A 22,398-nucleotide genomic window follows, 5' to 3' on the forward strand; every position below is an offset into this window, starting at 1 on the left:
AAGAATATGTATGCATAAGAAAAGTATTAAGGAAGCATTGGCAAAGCCAATCGGTTACACATACGCCAAAGCTATTGGCTTTGCCATGGTCTTTTAGCCATGTTGTACAGCAGTGTGTTGTAGAGTGAATTTGTGCGGCATGGCAGAGTGGCTTGGCGTACAGTGAAGAGACTTGGCGTAGAGTGGTGTGAAATGGCGTCCTGTAGAGTGGACTAGAGTAAATAGAGTTGAGTAGATCAGCATATGGTAGAGTGGCGTAAAGTGGCACTGTGGAGTGGCGTAGAGTGGCAAAGTAGAATTTAATAGAGTGGAGTGGAACAGAGTATAGTGCAATGGCATAATGTGGTCTAGATTACAGTGGTGCAGAGTAAAGTGCAGTGGCAAAGAATAGAGTGCAGTGGCGCAGAGTAAAGTGCAGCAGTGTAAAGTAGAATGCAGTGATGTAGAATAGCACAGAGTACAGTAGTGTAGCGTAGTGCAGAGTAGCAGTGTCGGATGGTGACAACTGAAAATGGCGAGGTGGAAAAGTTAGGATTGACTCTTAACTAGTGAGTGAGCACTGAATTTTCTTTCACTTTCGCCTTGTCATTATATTGACAACTGTGTACCCCCATCATGCTCATTTGCATAGACTCACCAATACAACCTGAATACGTGAGTGCCCTGTGCGCTCTGCAGGGAGGCCAACAACTGAATGGCCATGTATTCTAAACTTTTTGACCCAGTAACAGGCAACCTGAAAATATCGTTGTGCCCCCAGCCTCAACTCCAGAGCACTTAATCATAGCTTGATAAAAACACCTTGAGGTGAGTGAGGTAATAAGCCTATGTGGTTAAAACCCCTACACAAAATATAGTGTAATGTATTGCGTGTAGCAGAGGTACACTTCCACCATGTTCCTCAGCCTTTCCTACTCCGCGTGCAGATCAGGACACAGCCCTCGATCCACGCACCCCTCATATGCAGTGCAAGGTTTCCCCCATTGCTGCTCGGTGTATCTGGTCTGAGTGCACTGCAGGGTCACTGCGTGCGCTTCCAGTGCTCATAGAGGGAGACTAACCTAATTAATCTGTGTGCAAAGTGGCATTGCAGCGCGTGGCATCGCAGTAACTGGCATCACAAGAAGTGCCATCAGATCTTAAGCCCTCACATATATGTTTAGCTGGTGTATCATGAGTACATTTGAGCACATTTAGAGTATACTTGCAAACCCTCCCGATTTAGGCAGAAGATTCATACTTTTGTACGCTACGTATAAAACAATGTTACCTTTTGAAAGCGTTAAGTTTTCTATAGCCATAGTGCTTTAAAAAAATAGTGATATTTTAATTATTAAAACGCCACCTAAAGGGTAATAAGCGTATATAAATGCAATTTATTTTGTGCAAATCCTGGGACAGATCAACACATCTGACATTCTAACAGTGCAGGCAAATCTCCTAAACCGAGCCTGAAAAAAGTGAAAAGCTGCCTCTAAGTATGTGTGAAGTGCTAACAAGGTACGAGCCTTTGTTTCCCCTCTGCTGCATTTGCATCAGGTGTGTGGCTCCTGGCTGCTGCCATCCAGGAAACTCCAGGGGACGCTTGTATTTTTACTTACCCTGCCGTGAGGGCAACGGCTCCTGCACCAGACCAAGGGACACGCCGTGACGGAAACGGCAGCTTGTAAACGCCGCAACACCGCCTACAGCCACCGGGGGCCACAAACTACACCTCCCAGGTGCCCCGGCGGCCAAGTCGCATCCCTGACGCCAGCTTTGCGCCCGGAGGCGCCAGAAAAGAGAGGAGTGCCTCTCGTCACGCGAGTCGCGCGCGGGAGCAGCCGGGCGAAGCCCGGGCAAAGGGCGGGCCCTCTACGGCCCTCATCGGCACAAGTCGGCCAGGCTAGGCCACCCCTCTAATTCTACATCCTTGTGCACCAGGAAACCATCGTATGAGTGATCATATCAAGCAGTGGCGTTCCAGACGTTGATTGTCCGCCTTCTTTGCGCACAGGCTATCCAGACGGGGGTCGGTAAGCAGGTCATACAGCTTCTATCGAATCGCCCAGGAGCCTGGCTTAGGAAGGGGGTTCACGCGAAACGCCATCACACTGACGTGTGGAAAGGAGTCAACTTGATATCTGCACAAGCTTGAAGTAAGACTTTACTGTTTTTATCTTGGGAGTGACATTTTGTCAATAATCTGCACAGTGGGTATAAGACTTTCATACACCTTGCTAAATTATGCGCAAAAAAAATACACACACGGCACTCGAAGTACCAAAGAACACCATGGAAAATTACCTTGTCCAAGTGGTTAGCAAAATAAACAGCGAACGAAGACAATCGTTAGGTCTGTCCCAGTCCCCTATTCTTCCTCCTATGAGCCCACCCACTTCCTCGCAAATCAATGAGTCACTGCTGCTGGACTCTAACAACGATTTACATGCACCAGCCTCCCCAGTCACTATCAACACTGATGTCAGTACAGTGAATGTGGGGGACACTGAACAACATGCGGTAATTGACTCAGATGCACAGCTAGTCATTGAGGATGAAGAAAACAATGATAAAGAAGATACGGAGGATGATCCACCGGCCAAGCAGTCCTCAAGGGCAGTCAGAGCCAGTCGTAGATTGCAAAGCAAACGTGGGGGGGCACGTTCTGGAAAAAACAAGACTATATCACCACTAAAGGATAAAAACATCTGCCATATCAAGGAGGTTAATAATTTGAGGGACTTTTTGGACGAGGACCTAATGTCGAAAACAGCGGAGCTGTTAGAAATAAAAATACAGACAATTGTTAAGCCACTTATTAGCAAGATTGACAAACTTTCTGCAGAGATAAAGAAACTTGGAAATACTCAAAATGTTTTAGTAGATGCAATAGGTAATGCCTTAAGTAATGTCAATAAAGGCAATGATCCCCCAGGGAATGATAGTGAATCCAGGGTAACATCAGATGTCATTCCTCCAGGGGTAACCCATGTAGAAGACCCACAAACTTCTAGTCAAAATACTAATAACCTGCCATTAGATGCCCCAACTGTCCGACAAATTGATTCAACACACGCTACAGTGCCCACTAGTCTGGATGAAAACCAGACACAATTTGTAGTTGAAGCTGCACCGTTAGTGCTAGTGTTAGCCAATACACCAACCCTATTACCGGACCAAACTGAGTCAGCCTCATCACTTAAAAGTAAGGCATTATATTGGCTTTCAAATAATATGAAGCTAGCACAGGGGGGTGAACAGAGGTTAGCTGATGAAATCAAAACAGCAAGGAGGGTAGGCTGGATAGGAAAAAAACAAAAAAATGGAAGGGCGACTGTGATATTAAATTTCTCGACCGCAGCTGCTCTTCCTGATATTTTGCAAAATATCCTTCCACCACAAAAAAGAAGTAGCTCTATAATCCCTCTCACATTAGAATTTTTCTACACTGATACACAAAAAGCCAATAACAAAAAACCCCGGAAGCCTGTTTGGTCAATGCGAGATCATGGTTGGGGAGGGGGTCCATCAGCTCCTGACATGAATTACGCTCCTCAAAGTAGGGCAGGCCCATGGCTACCATACCACCACAATATTTTCCCAAATACTACCCCAGGGCAAAATTGGAATCAAATGGGCAGACGAGGGCCTGGTATTATAACTAACAACTGTGGGCCTACAGGAAATGCTAAATATAATGGAGGATGGCCAGGAATGCAGCAGAATGTACTGTATCCTAATACCCCAGCACCCATAGGTAATACTGACTTTAACGGAGGATGGTTGGGCCCTTTTCAGAACCCACCCCTTCCCATTACCCCTGCACCTAGATGGAATGCCCCCACAAATGGTTGGGGCTTTGGGGCTCCATCCTATAACTTGGGAGTTAGCACGTCGAATAGGTTTGCAGCTCTAGCTGGTTTAGCTGACTGCGACTGACTTGAGGGTAGGGCCCTGACAACGCCAAGCAGCATCAACCACACATACCCTAGTTCATGTCTTGAAACCAATTCAAAGCATATTGCACCTAACATAATCTTGCAACAGTCACCACATCTTGTTGAAACAACAACACAACAACTGCTCCCAGAGATACCTAGGACAACTCCACCTTGCCAGGCAACAGAAACAGAAGGGGCTTTAGGAAGCTTAAAAATCATTTGCTGGAATATTGCAGGTCTGAAAAAAAACCTTTTAGACCCATCCTGGCACGACTACATTTCAGGTGGGGATATCATTATGTTCCAGGAGACATGGGGGCTTGAAAACTACTATAAGGTGAATTATAAATCCTTTTTTATACCCGCAGTAAACACAAACGGGGGGAGACCCTCTGGCGGACTAACAATTTGGGTGAAAATCACTGGTGGCCTATCCATTAAGCAAATTGACATTAATAATCCCGACATTTTATTGCTCGAATTAAAAGACACAAAGGGTCGCTGCACTTACGTGATCAATGTTTACAATAGACCTCATCGATCATGTAAAGAATCAATTATCGTAACCCAGTTGAGCAACCTTGTGGCGGGATTTGATCAAAATGCACAAATGATTATAGGCGGTGATTTTAACAAAGGCTTTGAACCCATAATAGGACTGGAAGACATCCATAAGGATGAGGATATGGTAAACAACATTCCCTTAGTAGATACAAAGTACAAAGCACCCTGCTCAGCGAGTACCTTACAAATATTGAACTTGACATTAGAATTGGGCTTACGTGCATGTAACGGGCGGTTGCCCTCAGACTGCCCCAGTAGACCGACGTTTATTAGAGGGGCATACTCCAGCCACTTAGATTATTTATTAGTCTCTCTGAATTTGTGGCCTATGATTATCGATCTACTGGTAGACGATCGCACGGAAAGCGATCACTATCCTCTGATTTTATCTGTCAAAACCCAGACTTTTAAAACCCCTGATAAAAGCGCAAATAGCACAATGTCCTTGCCACAAGATCCTCTAGTGGCAAACAAATCGCAGATCCCTGAAATGGCCAATAGTACTAGACAATCCCAAAATCATTAGCCAAATTTATAATGTTTTTGTGAATCATATGTCCTCTCTCTTAGGTAATAGTACGGTCACTAAAAATCTTAGTTTGATAGAATCCCATGAACATTTAACTAACCAACTTGGCGGGATCCTGACCAGGGCAATAAAAAGACCTCATAATGCCCAAAAGAACAAACAAACCGCGGCTACCTGGTACAACCAGGACTGCCGGAAAGCCAAGACAGATTTAATTATAGCAGTCAGGGGGGGGGTTCAACAGACATCGTAAGAACTAAGAGAGCACAGTACAAAAGAATTTTATTAAAGGCCAAGAAGGAATGGGACGAAAGGGTTTGGTCCGATTTATTGGATGCATGCAAATGCAAAGATCAGACCACTTTTTGGAGCCTCATTGCTAGAGGCACGAAGGGAGTGACAGAAAGTAAAGATAAATTTTTAGAGGAAAAGATATGGGTCGAGCACTTCACTATGCTATATTCTTGTATAAGCTCAGGTGAAAGTGGAGGATGGGACAGTTTGCAGGCCCCCTTGGTAGCGCATGATGTACCTCTTGTATTCTCTTTAACAGAAACTATCTCTGCAATTAAGGCTGTTAAGTCAGGGAAAGCACCAGGCCCTGACAGAATACCAGGTGATCTTTGGAAACATGAAAACTACATCTGGGCTCCTTATATTAATTTATTATCCAATGAAATCGCTCAAGGAGCTGCTATTCCGGAAACTTGGAAGGGGGCAGAGATTGTGGCTCTGTTCAAGAAGGGTGATAAGTCGGTAATGCGAGGGGTTTGACCTATCAGCCTTATTGACGTGTTACAAAAAATCTTTGCACGACAGGTTCTTGGTCGGCTTACCTCCTGGATTGAAGAGCACTCTATTTTTACAAAATATCAGGCAGGTTTTAGATGTAAGATAAGTACTGTTGACCAGGTTTTTAGATTTTTATGTTTAGTCTGGAAATATACCATTATAAGGAGTTCCCATATATACGTGGCTTTTGTTGATTTGAAGGCAGCTTTTGATATGGTTCCTAGGGCAGCCCTATGGAAGACATTAAAAAAAATGGGCGTCCCTGGAAATATCCTTCAAATTTTAATTAGACTCCATGAGAACAATTATGCACGTGTAAGATGGGGACCGAATGGAGAAGTCACTGAGAAAATAAAGATAGCAAAAGGGGTAAGGCAAGGGTGCGTAATGGCACCTACCTTATTTTCTCTATATGTCAATGACATCCCTGATACTCTTTTGGGCTGCGAGCATGACTCTCCCAAATTGAGTGGGCAAGCCGTTCCGGCACTATTATTCGCAGACGACACAATTTTAATCTCTCAGACACCTAGGGGGCTCCAAAACCTTTTAAATACATTCAGTTTGTACTGTCATGATAAAGAATTAGAAATTAATTCCTCAAAAACTAAAATCATGACAATCAACCCCCACAAAGGTTTTAATAAGGTTTTTAAAATAAACAACGAACCTATTGAAGAAGTCCCCAATTTTAAATACCTGGGCGTTATTTTAGACAGTGACGTCACATGGAAAACGCAATTGGAGAATTCAAAACTAAGGCTAACCCAAAATCAGGCACCAATCCTAAGGAAACACAAGAATAGCCATTACAAAGCGGTCTCACCGGCTATTGAATTATTCAAATATAAAGTGCAATCTTCCTCACTTTATGGTGCGGACCTTTGGGCTTATGCTTCAAAGGATACCTTCCGAGTGAGAGAAAATTCCTTTATTAGGCAACTTCTAGGGATACCTGGGTCAACTCCAATGACGCCCACATTATGGGACCTTAATTTTAGGCGTACTGATGATTATGCTTCTCTTCGCCCGCTACTCTATTGGGTCCGTCTATGGTCCACGGAGGAGCTGGCTGTTTATAGAGAAGCTTTGCAAGAGATATTGGCAATAAAGAACATCACGCCCTTGCCATGGCTAGAGTACGTCAAAAAATGGTTCGAAAAATTAGGGTTAAGCGATTTCTGGTTTGACCCCGATTCCCTTACAAGTAGTTCAAAGCACATCTTGAAGCAAAGGTACTGGGACTATATTAGAGACTCAGTGCTTACAAATCCCAGACCAGGGACCCTAACCTCAAAATTTTTCGAAATTAAAATGAACATGCAATTAGAGCCCTTTATGGACGAAATCCACCCTCCATTGGCGAAAAGCCTATACCTAAAATTCCGCTATGGCATTTTACCACTAAAAGATAGAACAACTGGCTGGAATTGTAACAAGGGATTGATTGGGGTTGCGGGCTCCAACATATGTGAGTCATGCGAAATGGGGGTGAAAGAAGATGAGTCCCATGTTTTATTCATATGCCCAGCATACCTTAAAGCAAGGAAAAAATGGCTCAAGCCGATTTGTAATAGGCTAGGCCTTAGACATACCAAGGTTGGTCTAAGAATATTTAAAGGTGATACTGCACAACCGATTGTGTTTAGCCTAAGTCGTTTTTTCCTATGTGTTGCCTGGATTAGGAAAAAAAAAAAAAAATCAGAGAATTTAAATATAAAGGGGCTATGTTATTGATTGTCTGTTAGTATAATGCTGCCTGTCTTATTGTTATGGTGTATATCACTTTTTAAACATAACAGATATTAATTTATTATTTTAACTCTGTGTATAATTAGTTAGTGCTCCATATAGAAAGGGGACCGACCAGGAACTAGTGGATGGATTTTGCGTATTTTGCACAAACAAGATGTGATGATAAATTCTTTCCCACTGCTGCTACTTACTATGTATTATAATGATGTATCGTGATTTTTTATGTATTGTATCTTACAAGGTTTTTTTAAACCGAATAAAGATTGAAAATGAAAATGAAACTCCAACAAAAGGAGGCATGATGACCCCTGAGACACGGCCTTTGTTATGGCCGAGTATCTCCGCAGGAATCAGAAATAAGAGAGCCCTGTCCCCGCCTGCACGTTGTTGTAAAGCAGACAAAACTGCAGGACTGCGGAATGTGCCCCAGTGTTTGGAAATTACACCGGAACGAATACAGCATCTTTTTTAGTGGGGCCCAACTTTTTGGCAGGGTGGACAGCATCCTCCCTGTGAAAGAAGTGGGGGGATGCCGTCCACCCGCATGGATCCCAGACTCGTGCCCCGGTGGTGACCAAGGGGAAGGCAAATTTTCGATGCTAGAAGGCTTCGGCCTGTTCTAAGGAAGATGGGCGGGGGGGGGGGGGGGGGGGCAGTTCCTTCTTTCTGCCGCTGAGTGCAGAGTTAAAAAAACTCGATTGTAGCAGATAACGAGTGTGTGTTCCTATACTGCTTGACAGTCCGTAATATAGGAATATATCCCAGGCTGCGCTGTAACATTCCTGGGTGTACGGTCATATCAGGTGATTTCCACTGCTTGCAGGGTGGCAGTGCATCAAGTTTATAGCACTCAACAGCACATTGCTCTCAATGGGTGATTGCATGGCAGGCTTGTGCCGTGAAGGTTACAATTGTAGGCGCTTTAAAGAGGCAAGAGGATGTACCCAAGCTGGAGAGCCTCGGGTGCCTGGTCCAGGTGTGAACACAGTTGGGTACCTTCATGGGTACACAGCACAGCGCCCCGAACAGCCCAGTATTTCTGGAGAAGGAACCACGGAGCGAGGGTTTACACGTGAGAACATGGATTGGCGTGGAGTCTCAGAGCGGAGCTAACTAACCTACCCAATCCAGGAGCTGCTCTCATGCAGTTTAGAATATTACACAGCAGGACAGAAGCACCAAGATTGGAATGAAGGAGCATGCTAACCCACTGCTCTTTTGAGACTTCGGGCCTGCGACGCCAAGCTCCACCCAGCTTCAGTGCGCATGTCAGGCTGGATGTCCCAAGAAAGCAGGCTAATCTGGCATGAGTTTAAGACTTTAGGCTGAGGCGTTTGTTGCAAATCAGCAAGACTGAACCCACTCCCACTTTCACAGTCAGACTAGATGGGCAAGCTTTGGCACTTTATAATAAAATGGTAAATACCATTTTATTATTTCATTTTGCTACCGGCACAGCTGGGGTGGACAAGAGCAACAGCCTTTGCAGCGTAGTGTTGTAGAGTGCAGCGGCAGAGAGTGCACTGGTGGAGAGCAGCGAGAGTGCAGGGGTACGGAGTAGAGTGGAATGGTGCATAATATAGCAGAGTGGCATAGAGTGCAGGGTAGAGAGAAGGGGGGGGGGGGGAGCAGCAACATGCACAGGCAAGCACTCATATGGAGCGCTTGAGCACAAAAATGAAAAGTGGCTCCAAAAATGGGAGCAGTAGATGGACACAAGTATTTGGTCCATGCCCAGGAGGAGGGCCATAAACAAGCAGAGGACATGACAACCGGGAGCAGAGGAAATTAGAGTGATGCTAAAGCTAACAAATGGTAAGCTATAGGCGGGCTCTAAGCCCACTATATGTAAGCAACATGTCTCAAGAGACAGTGCATGCTCTGTCTAGTCAAAACCTAAACATTTCTTGAACGTCAAAAGAAAAAAAAGTGGCTCTACGAATTAGAGAAAAAAAGTCATGTTCAATATAGAATATAAAATTGTATGTGGTACAAAAAAAAAAAAAAAAAAAAAAAAAAAGGACTTCCTTTAATAGCTATAGCATTCTGAATGTAAAAACCAAGTTCCGGTTCTCTAGAAAGTCAATGGATGACGAACAACCTAAACATACAAATTAGGACAGATAAGCATTGTATTTTCTTTTGTTTTTGATGGTCCTGAATAGATATTACAGTAGCCCCTAGCTAGATTTTTAACACAGGAGTGAGGTAAAAGAAAATATATTTTATCTTGATGCAGTTGAGGTGGGGGGGGGGGGGGCGATTCAATTTAAAGGAGGCTGTGTGACTTAGTCTTTAGACAGAACGTTAAAAACTAAAACGAAGTGGTATTTTTAAAAACATAAAAATACCACCTGCAGGGGATTTTTTTTTTTTTAACTTACTTTGAGAACAATGCATCTATGAGCTAAAGAATTTAATGGCTGCAGATGTGGTGTACTTTATAGATACAAACAGCTAATAACAGGAGGTGAGAAATACTTCTCCGAGCAGAGCCAAAATCCACCTCTTTATAAATGGATACCAATAGCTGCGCTGGGATACCAGACATAAAGGCCAAAAAGCAGTCAGCAAGCCAGCCGACGCTATCCATGGGTGTTCAAGGTTATCAGCACTGATGAAAAGAAGATCTAAAGTTTATCTGAAAAGAAAGTCCTAGCAAATACATGGAGTAAGCCTACGTTCAATGCCACAAGGCACTGAAAGGGTTAACGCACGAGTCTCGCACTCTTCCCATTCGTATGGGGCGCAGTGACTGCATGAAAGAATACACAGACCGGTATTACTAACTGCTTTGCAACAAGCACAGACTAAATACACAATCATGGCAAGCATGCAAAACCGGTATTGTGAGAATGGATTTGATGAAAAGGTAAAACCATGTTAAGCAAGCAGAAAAAACAAATTATATATATATATATATATATATATATATATATATATATATATATAAAAAATAAATGTTGGGCCAGAGACTGTTTACGGTTGGTGAAGAGTCCCAAAGTTGAAGGACAGGATGGTCGTCTTGGAGGACTGTTAGGCATAGTGAAACCGGATGCAAAGAGATTTACACTGGCCATTTTTTGTGGACACTTCTAGTGGCCACTAGCAAACAATCCCTTCCGAGTTGCAGCAGCCAGAGGTTTCCTACGTTCTCAGGAGTATTGGAGTCTAGGGAGAAAGATTTGAGCCTTAAACGGCCTTCTCTGGGACTCATCTTGCCTCTTTGAGATGCCACCGATTCCTCGGTATGTCAGTGTCAATGTTGTTGCAATCTTACTTCACCACAAGGCTGTATTGCTCACGCCCCAGGATTATGCTTTTTAGGCCTCGTCTACTAAAACAGCGAGTAGTAGTAGGTCTACCATCTGCTGCGAGAGTTATCTTACAGTGGGCTTAGAGTCCACTCACTGCTTACAACTGGTTGACTTTGTTTATGCTCATTTGTTTGCTTTTTATTCATCAGTTTGGGTGGGCTTACCTCTCTTGTGTTCGCCCCTCCCAAAAGAGAATGGAGTATGTACTACCCGTTTCCCACCACTGCTCTTATTCCAAGCAATACGTTTTTTTTTTTTTATTAAAAGCACTTTTCCAGTTGACGCTTGTGTATTTCTCTCCCCCACTCCACCATGCACCATGCACGGTATTCCGCCCTCACTCCTGTGTGCTTCTCCTGCCAGCATCACATTACCTCTCACCACTTCCGCAACCTCTGGGCTGCTTCCCCCAGCAATGTCTAGCATGTTGTTTTTGCCCCCCACTTCGTGTTGCTCCCCACCCGATCTGCCTCAAAAAGAGAAAAGCACTCCAGCCACGTTGGGAGGGGAGAGGGAAGAAAAAAAACCAGAATCAGGTATTTTGCCAAAATTGATTTTAGACTTGTGTAAAAAATTCCGTGGAGGCACTATGAGATGTTTCACCCCAGGAGAGCACTAGGTGACACCCAGAGCTGTGGAAAGCGATAGTACGAATAGGGGGGTGAAAAACGATTTTGCAGTGTTAACATTTTTTTTTTTAATACAATCAGCCTCATTGGAGTCCTTATAGGTCATCAAATATAAATTCCAGTACTTAATCTCCTATTGCGAGTTTTTTACATTAAAAAGAACAAGCAAAACAATAGAGGCCGGTATTGGGTGAAGGCCCTGGTAGTTTGTACAAGTGGGCAGCCGCAAAGCCCACTCGTAGGCTAATGGCAGTGCAGAGTGCGAGCCAATACATGGCAGGTGATGGGAATATTACATTGCCTCACTAGAAGCGAAAACAGAGTTTAAAAGGGGACATCTTTGCTCCTTCACTCCTCTGTTGCCAATTTACTCCAGTATATATACCTCCAGGTATACCTATCAATTTTAAAGTAGTGCCATCCTTCCTCACTGGACACGTCTGAAGCACCAAGGGTCTTGCAGAACTTTAAATACAGCTCATCCTGCACTGCCACTAAAAAGTGCATGCTATTGCAGTCATATAAACTCCTAGAAATGCACTGAACTAAAAAAAATAAAGTATATTGCTCTGGAACTCGCCAGTTATAATATGCAACACACAAAGCACACCACAACTCACACCACCAGTCATGTTTTGTTGTTGAGAACAGGACGCTTGAGTCATTAACAGAGCGGTGCACTGGGCATGGCAGGTGGTGCTAGTTATGATGTGCATACGTTGCATAGCATATTAAAGGTTTGTGTTCGCTGAACCATAAATAACATTCAATTATGCTTTTTTCCAATGAATACATAAACACGCTTGTGAACCAAGGAGCACCATAGCTAGTTTGGTATAAAGGCAGTCCGAGAATTGCTTCCAGTGTCTGGCTAGGACAGAAAATAGGCCTGCAACCCAAAACAACAAGGTTTGGTAAATGCATTAGGTTTCGCCTGGGTGATTAATAAGCAGCTGATTTTAGTTTTAAGTTGCAGCTTGCCGAGTAGTTGTACAATATAAGTTACAGAAAGTCTGTTAAACCGTTATGACTTGTTTATATACAAAAAGGCAATATATTGTGCGATTACTAGTGGTATAGTTCGGGTAAGTAATGGCAAAATTTTGAAAAATGAAAGGAAATAATAGAATTAATGGATGTAATACCACTATTATGTGTATAGATTAGTTCTGACACATTTCGGGCCTGGTGCCACTGCATCACCCTTGAAATCGTGGCTCCAGTGCCTGCTAGAGCACTGCACTAGCCTGTTCAGTAGAAACATTTGGCAATAGTCTGCATTTAGAGGGGTCCCTAGAGCTTTTAGCCCTGGTACCACTGCACCATTGAAATCATGACTTGTCTGTAATGTAACTGCACTTGTAGCTGCCTTTTTAGTAGTAAAATATAGCATACCTCTTGTATATTAGATTTATTTTTAACATCTAATGTTTAATACCACATTTACGCTGTGATCATAATGACAAAATAGAGAGTCACTTGAAAAAAGAAAAAAAAATTAAAAACAATCCGATAATGCCTACAAAGTGCAAATAAAGGTACTGAGGCAGGAACAGGAAATGCCACAATCTTCCAAGGCTAAAGCAGCAGCTTTACACAACTAAGTAATGAAAATCAAGCTGTTAGAAGCGGTCTGCCTTTTCCATGGGAAGAGATCTTTTCTTAACAGTAAATGGGGCTTAAACAGTGTGAACAGCTTTCGTAGAAGTATTGTGAATGAGTACAGCCAGTAGGGGGAAGTTGTAAAAAAAAAAAAAAAAAAAACCACGTTTCACACTCCACATAATCAAAAAATAACAAAGTAACTCAGTATTGGGAACTGATAAGAGCCCCCTTTTAAGATATATTAAATAAAAAAGATTTCACAAGCTCCGAGCAAGTGCTGTGCGGGCAAAATCTAAAAATGGCCCCCATTGACATATCAGACTGCGTAAAAAGAGAGCCACAATTGCAAGTTGGGGGTCCACTTTAAACTTATACACACTCACACGTATGTGTGCGTTACAAGTTACAGGAGACTGATGTTGTGTTTGCTACAGGCAGTGTTTGGGAAAAATCAACATTAGAAACCGGCCCAGCAGACCATAAAACCAGGTCCACAAACAGCTAAAAACCCAGCCCACACACAGTCTTGTCAGACCAGCTCTTCTGGCAGTGCAGGCTGCTCTATAGTCCTGTCTGCTCCTTTCGGAACTGGCATGGGTGACCGGCCCCACTTTCCCTACCCTGCAGAGGTTAGTTGGCCTCAGGATACCTTGGGACGTTTGACACTTACTGTAAATAACTAAGAGAAAACTTAACACAGAAATAGTTGCAATTGTATTATTTTTTGGGTGGGGTGGCAATTTGAAGGCCTTTTAGGAAGAAAATTAGGCTTTTGGAGAAGTAGTTTGAATAACTTGTGGCAAGCTGTCCATATCGGACTTAACTTTTATTGTTGCTCAATAGACTAGTCATGGTTGTTATTCACTAAATGCTCTCAATTTCCTCCAATGCTTCCCACCGACTCTTACTTGGACTATGGTTCGTACGGTGCTGTGAAATGGAGATAGCGGTACAAAGGGGGTGGTGATGGACGGAGCATCTGAACCAGTCAAACACAAACACCCAGTCAACAGATCTGGGTTTAATCCATCACCATTCTTTAGTCCACTCTGCCACCCCAGTTCAGACATGGCCATATGCAAATCAGTCTGACCCTGTGCCTCAGGGGAACAGTCCAGCCCGAACTGCCAAGCCATTCATTCCCTGGACCGGAAACAAGCTTCCTAGGACCGGTTTCTGGCATTCCAGCAGTCTTGCTTGAATCCAGTGAAATCGGGATAGGATTTTTTACTTTTTTTTTTTAATTGTCTGATAACAGTAAAACAAACTAACATCATTTGATTAGAGTAAACAGATGTCTTTATTCCTACTCTAAATCTATACATGAAGTCGACAACTGCTCACGCACGTCAGTGTGAAAGGGTGGAGGGTTACAAGGTAACTCTAGAAATCAAAACAGTACATACTGATCACGGTAAAGCCTAAAACGCTCACCATTACCGGTCCTGCAGAGTCCTAATCTTAAGAGGGTGGCCTTTTAGGCCATAAAATAGAGGTTATAATTCTCCAAAACTGAAAGAAAACAAAAGTGCCTAACACAAATATTGACGAAGCAAAAAACACACAGGGAGGGCCCTATTCACATACAAATTCGTACATCAACAGGATGGGGTTGTTCTACGCATGTTTGTAAACATACAACTTTGGGGAAATTACAATCATTCCCAGTAGTACACCTGCAACTTGATGCTTCCGGCATGGGTGACACAGTTTATTTGGTATGTGGGAGAATAGACAGCACTTTATGCAGTATGTGCCTCGTATAAAGGTGGATGTGGTACACCTTCCTTTTTAGCAGTGTAGTCACAAGTCAAGTGAACCATCATACCCTACAGTATATAGGTCTATGGGCTGCCCTGTGTCCATCGCCATGAAAAAAAAACAGTCTATTCCCATTAGGGAGAAAACAAATTGAAAGAGCACCACTATCCCCATCATTAGGAGAAGCTTACCACAAGGACTATCAAAGCACTCCAGATAGGACCAAGTGTGCTTAAAAAGGCAGTTAAACCACCCTTGCCAACACAACCTAAACGAAAAGCTCGACTGCATACCACCAGGTGCTAGGTGGGGCCATGCAGAAGGCACATCCTCGAATTTGTATTCAGTGAAAAAATGCACTTTACTTGAATTTTGCTACAAGGACTCCCTGAGGGGGGGAGAGCCATGACACCACCCTGGGGCAGTTTCACCTGCTCAGCCTTGTACTCTGATACAGTACAGGAACACTATGGCTGTGAAGCGAGGAAGAAGGGATACAGTAACATTTTGGGGAGCTGTAACCATATGCTCTAGAAATAGTTACTCATAGGTTTCAGATCCCAAAAAAATATAATAAAATTTGCCATTGAGGCTCATCCCCAAATTCCTAACAGAGTGTGCATTTTTAGAGCCATTTCAGAACTTTGCATAAAAAAAAGTATTTAAAATAAGTGGGTGGCATAGACTGCTCAAGCCTACACAACCATCCCCTTCAGAGTCACCAGTTTAAACCCAGCCTAGAGCGACGGGGACTCCGGGATTATGAGCACAACTGGGTCAGTCACAGCCACAAGGACCGGGACTGGTTTTCACCGACCAGGCCAAACTTAGCTGAAACGTGTGTGGGGTGTTTGGAAGTAACGTGGCACTGCAGCACGAGGAGAGTGGTCGCCGATTTGTTTACCGTGGTACTTTTCGGGAATAGAAAGAAAAAATAAATAACTGGAATGGAACATAAAATGGCGTAATTATAACTGGTTTTATTCGAGCGTTTCCAGCCATTTCTTGTATCGCTGTCCCACGCTGGTTTGGCGATTACATATTTTAATCATCTGCTCGCAATTACGTAAAAATAAAAAGCTACAACCCAATAAAACATTTGTAACTTCCAATTTGAGGACACAATCTAATCTTCAGTTCAGGCAAAATGGTGCCCCGGCGTACATCCTTAAACAAATACTAATAATGCTATTTAATTTTAATCTGCGTAATTCCGATTTTAAACGCAGTAGTGAAAAGATGCACCCCAAAAATATTAGAATTCTGCTGTACTAGAGGCTATCGTTTCTTGGCGCCTTAAATAGCAAAAGTGACTACCAGCCGCTCATTATGCTGAAAGATGACTTCTGCCCTGGGGAGATTTAAAAACGTGTTCATGTGCACACACCCATCTTTGCAGCAGTCGCCCAGCGAGTTGCAAAAGAATAGGCGTGAACTTTGCGCGTGAGCCTAGCTCGCCTGAACCTAGAAACCTGCTTTTCCGGCCTTAGACCATCCTTGATTTCCATGTGATTTTTGTCCACGGCCCCTTTGTTGGCACAGCACTGGGGCTGAACTATGTACAGGGATAGTGTACATTACAGAACAAAAACATTTATTTAAACACCACGCAAAGACTGACTCAGCTCGTGACAACTGACTAACTTTGCACACATTCATTGAGCCATGAGGGACGACGGTCATGTGAAGCGGAGAGACCACGCCCCGGAAGCGCGGCCACCCGCGGCAGGATGTACAATCAATGCCCGGGAGAAGCAGCCGCGTGACGAGGGACAGGCCCCGAGAGATCAAAGTGAAGCCGTTAAAGACACAAAACCCGGAATTAGACAAGCCACAGCCCAGGAGTGCAGAGACAGCAGGCGCAGTGTACACACCAGAACTACCCCCTAGCTTACACAGGATTAGCACGGAGGCAGAGTTGTCCTTTCACGCAGCCCTTACCCATGTTTTAATGCTTTCATACCATGTTTGCCTTATACTACCATGATCATGTAAAGCGCTCTGATACATCTGGGTCTAGCCAGCCAGCGCGCTATATAACACTTTTAAAATAAATAAACCACCTCTCGACCGTCTGTAATGTATGTGGCGCTTACTACCCTCTAGCGGGTACACAGCTGCTGCGCAACCCAATATTTGGGATTAAACTAATGGTTGGTTACTGGTTGTTATTAGGGTTAGTTTAGTGCTTCAAGGACACCGTCCCGTTTATTTACTCGATATTCTACGTGGTGTATTTAATTAGTGAATGGAAAGCAACACAACCTCCCCTACTCTGTAGAATACCACAATGGATTCCAAAGGATACCACCCACCCATCACCACGTCTTTAAAATGGCATTCAAGCTATTTTATCTTGCCACTTTAATAAATACCACTTCGGCTGTCTTAGGACAGGTGAAGTAAAAATACAGACTCGCCCATACATAACCTGACATCCCATAGCTTCTGTACCATGACTGTAACCTGATCACAGTTAGAGCACAGTCCACCATAACCGCAGAACACCCTTATGAAATCGGACAGCCTCTGCTCCTTCCTACAGGTTACTCACTTATCTAGATGTCACCGTGTACGTTTCTGCATGACATTTCTGAATGCCATTAATCACTGAGAAGCCCATTGACCCAAGGCAATTTCTGGGAGGTGACAATTCCAGGTGCATCTTCCACACCTCCACCCAACACCACCACCTTTCTGTAAGAAGCCTGTGTGCTGCCTGAAATTCACCAAGGAGCCAGGTGCAGGAACCAGTTGCACCTGTATTATGGATTCTCAGCCTTGCTCCAGTGAATTCTTTCACCCCAACCCTCAAGATCTGCTGTACTAGAAGCACCCAACGCACCACGATTGCAGAAGAGCACTATTATTGGCAACGAGTCTTGGCAAACTCAATAGCTCTTATTAACAGTTTGGCTTTTCCTATTTTTTGCCGCTGCTGTGCAGCATCAGGCAAAAAAAAACCCACAAAAGGGTGTTGCAGCTTCTGACAGCTGTCATTCTCTAGGCACTTACACGCCTGCGGACACTGCAAGTCTACTGCCCGATGTGGTGCCGCTTTCTTCTTAATCTTGCCATCTAAAATAGTTAGCATCACTTATACCAGTTGCACAAAACAGCTTCTTTGATTGCAGAGAAGCCCATAGCCAATTGCAGCTGCTAGATCTTCCCCCAAAAAAAGTAGGATAAAGAAATGTATTTCAATGACCATGAGATTTAGAGGAGCGCGTGAGAGCAACAAAATACACGCACACTCAGTTCCCTAAACCTGAGCAGTTGAAAGATGCACGTCAGCTAATCAAAAAGGAGGTAAGGAGGCTATGTGCAACAGCAGGGACAAGCCAGGGGAGAGATAGTGTAAGGAACGGGCAGACGCCAAGATCACTAGAAGATTTTAGTATAGGCCATAAAGGTTACTTGGAAACAGACAGCTAAAATTGTGTGTGGTAAGAGATCTAAAAATGATAAAAAATTTTAACAAATGAAATAGTCAAGCCTCCACTATCCTCTAGAGTCAAACTAGTATTTGCAGTTATTTTACTCCGCTCGAGAGAAGAGTAGCTCACCATACCCCAATTTTCTTCAGATTCTAGTACTTGCAGCTCCAGTTATAATAACTACACATACCTACATTTGTCAGAATGCAAAAGTGACCAGAACTGAATTAACAAATCGCACAGCTAGGAATAAAACCTGCAATCTCTAGTGTGCTCGCATTTCCACCCTTCACTCAGGTTTGTTTGGTGCGGGATAACTATTGTGGAAGGCAAGTTAGTTTTTTTATTTTAAAAGACAAATTGAGGGTTCCATTGGCCCCTGCTGGGAAAAGACTCTAGATGTATTGGCAATTGGCCTCAAGACTTTAGGGTGGGAGGGGAATACGATTCCTACTCAAGGTGAATCAGGACAGGTAGGTAGTAAACCCAGAGTTCTGATTTCCAGTTAAATTTGTAAGTAGTTGATAGAGACCAACAATATCCAACCGCAACTCCTCTCGACACCACGTCCTCGAGTGGCTCTTCAGTAATTCCTTTTGTTGCCAATTACTACGAGTCATTCATAAAATAGACCTCAAAAAAGACAGTTGATGGAAAATTAACTGTAGTAGAGATTCTGCATTTATCCAAACTGAACTCTTGGAGACACACCCATCCCACATGGTAGACTATTAAACTGAATGAAAATGCGGATCTAATCCAGTCATGGACATTTTTCCCAGGCTACCTAGAAAGCAGCCATCCATCAAGAAAAAAATATCTTATTTTTCCAGAACAAGAGACAAGACTGCTATTCAAAATCATTTCATTCAATTGCTATATTCTTTGAGAAACCCTTATTTGTGCTCACCATGTTACTCAATTTCAACCACTATGTGCGGTCTTAACCAAAAGTTATTTTGTGGGGTATTTAATACAAGACAAAGTTGAGACCAGATTCTAATTCACACAGACTTTGCTTTTTGTCACAATCTCTTCAATGGCAAACATTAGAAGTTACAAAAAGGTTTGCACTCTACAACTCCAGGATAACACATTCTCTATTGACCTAACCCCGGAATGGCAGCTAAGATGACATTACCACACTGACTAACTTTTCTTTACCTACCTCTTTAAAAGTGAATTAAATTGGCCATTAAAATCTGCTTCACGAGAAAAATAATCTGAACACTTATCTTTTGGCATCTCCCAACCTATTACATGCATGCCAAAGATATTGGAAAAAGGGAAGGGCGTGTTGCTCCAGAAGGTACCTGTAAATCTTCCTATCAGTCCAATTTTCAACTCATAAATTGTATGAAACTACGGATTGTAGGTTTGTGGTGCAATGCCTTTTACCAGTGCAGACTAGGGTTTTTTTTTTTTCGCTGCATAACCATGGACCATAACATCTTTATGGGTAGCTCTCGCTCAGAACTAAGCCTAGCTGGATCATCACTGGGCCCAATTCAACAAGGACTCAAATAGCAGAATGAAGGCCCCATTCGTATTCAGTCCAAAGCCATGCAAGCCCTCAGTCAGGTCTCTGTTCCTCTGGACTTTCATTTAGGCTCAAGTCTCACTGGACAGTCACTTAGACCCAAGGCTTTGCCTAAGCTCGCTTGGACCATCAGCTGCCCCCTGGTCTCCTCCTTGACTCCCAACAGCATCCCAGGCTGTCTCCATGGTCACCCACTCGCTCTCCCAACACACTGCTCTGTCCGGAGGGAGATCACTCGACTTTAAATGATTACATTCAGTACCGTTGTACGCTCTCCATCGCCACCAATTGATTTTCGTTGCGCAGTTCCTTGACAGCACAAGCAGGAATGCACTTTATGGTACAGCTCATCATCTGTAAGGTATTTCTGCAAGAACGCCACTAAAGATCTAATAAGCCTTATGTGCCGTCAACTATAAAATCCTAAGTATGTTAATAGAAAGTGAACAATTTGTAATAGTGACATCTATCATAGTGCCCATCATACGCTAAATCGTCTGACCCCTAAAATGTGAGGAGTTAATTATCCAACTCAAGGAAACTCATTTAGAAGAATGATTAGCTAGGTCAACCTGGTCAATATTTAAACTAATGATTCAAAAAGGGGGTGGTGATGAACAGAGTGTCTGAATTAAGCAGACCACTCTTACCCAGTCAAGAGATCAGGGCTTGATCCATTACTGTTATTTAGCTCACTGCATCACCCCAGTTCAGAACCTGGCTATATGCAGACCACTCTTACCCAGTCAAGAGATCAGGGCTTGATCCATTACTGTTATTTAGCTCACTGCATCACCCCAGTTCAGAACCTGGCTATATGCAAATTAGTCTGACCCAGTGCCTCATGGGAACAGGGCAGACCAAACTGCCAAGCCAATTCTTCACTGGAAAGGAGACAAGCTTCCGGGGACCGGTTTCTGGCATTTCAGCCGTCGTCGGCCCGGCTTGCTTGAATCCTGGTGGTGCAGTGAGCAAGGGACTCATGTCTAAATATACCCTGCCACACTTGTGGTGGCCAAAAACGATTCAAAAGGGGGTGGTGATGAACAGAGTGTCTGAATTAAGCAGACCACTCTTACCCAGTCCAAAGATCAGGGATTGATCCATCACCGTTATTTAGCTCACTGCATCACCCCCCCCCCCCCCCCCCCCCGGAAGCTTGTTTCCTTCCCACTATAAGAATTGGCTTGGTAGTCTGGTCTGCCCTGTTCCCATGATGCACTGGGCCAGGGTCAGACTAATTTGCATGTAGCCAGGTTCTGAGCTGGGATGGTGCAGTGAGCTAAAAAACGGTGATGGATCAAGCCCTGATCTTTGGACTGGGTAAGAGTGGTCTGCTTAATTCAGACACTCTGTTCATCACCACCCCTTTTCTGAATCAGTATTTAAACTAAACCAGTGAATGGTGCACCCACAGGGACTTAGGGAATGCCGAATCAGACCTACCCAACACTAAAAGGCTTCTTTTTCTACCATTTTAAGTTTGCATTGATAAAATCCTACACGTAAGTACTATAAAAACAAGGATAAGTAAAGATGTGTATTCCTCGTCTGTTCTTCTAGGCCTTGCTAGAACATTGAGAGTTAATAAACACTACATTTTCAGTGAGTGCACAACACATTTCCGCTTCCCTGTGAATGAAAACTACAGCCCTAAAACAACCAGCAAACTAGGTCAATGGGATAACAATGTTTTTTGTCGGGTGGGTGTAACGTGCAGGTCAGACATTCAAAAACATGCATGGCCAACCCTGACTTTATACTGCCAAGGGTAGATCAGAAGAATTCTGTGTGCATGGTTAATTAAAATCAGTTATTACAACTCTAGGCATCTGATGTTTTTTCTTAAAGTGCATGACCCATCTTGGTCACTGACCCCATCCACACCTCCAAACCCCAACTGATTGAAATTTGCCAGTTCAGCCAGAAATCCAGGGGTGCGTCTCTTCCTAACCATAATAATTAAAACACAAATACCAAAGTACTGTTCGATTAGTGAAGAGCGGAAACATCTGAAACATGGGCCATTCAAGCGGCTAAAACGCTAATGAACTCATGAGTATTCAGCAGAATCAGCCACAGGGACAGTCTTCTAGCTGCCGCCCCCATTGCTCCAAACAAACTTCTCATCAAAACTCTTTATAATTCACCCAAGCATACCACCGCCAAACTGCCTGAGAAAAACCAGGCCTTGTACATAATTCAGACACTCCTTTTCAAAGCAGCGAGCGGTCTTCCATCAAATTACCCCTCCCAGCACGACCCACCCACATCAAATTTGGTTACATGCCATGGCCTTTGCTAAATATGTCTGCCTCGAACTCCAGGGCACAACGACCTAATGTTACCCAAACCTATTCAACCACCAAAGTGATACAAGGTAAAACGTTTCTGATCCATCCTTAAAGGCAACACGGAAATCCGTTTCCAAAGTTGTTAAAAACCAAAAAAAAAAACCACCTGTGGTACCTCCTGAAATAGCTTATTTTAGCTCTCCTAAAAGTGTTTTTTTTTTAAAAAAAAAGCCACACACCACGAACATCGCA

General features: G+C 43.5%; 1 protein-coding gene across 3 annotated transcripts in view; it reads right to left on the reverse strand.

Moving 5' to 3' along the window:
* Positions 1 to 22,398, reverse strand: part of LOC147679914 (annexin A4-like) — a 115,052-nt gene that overhangs the window by 91,689 nt on the left and 965 nt on the right. The window lies entirely within an intron of this gene.

Source organism: Lissotriton vulgaris, chromosome 11 (assembly GCF_964263255.1).
Source record: "Lissotriton vulgaris chromosome 11, aLisVul1.2, whole genome shotgun sequence".
In the NCBI taxonomy this organism is placed as follows: domain Eukaryota; kingdom Metazoa; phylum Chordata; class Amphibia; order Caudata; family Salamandridae; genus Lissotriton; species Lissotriton vulgaris.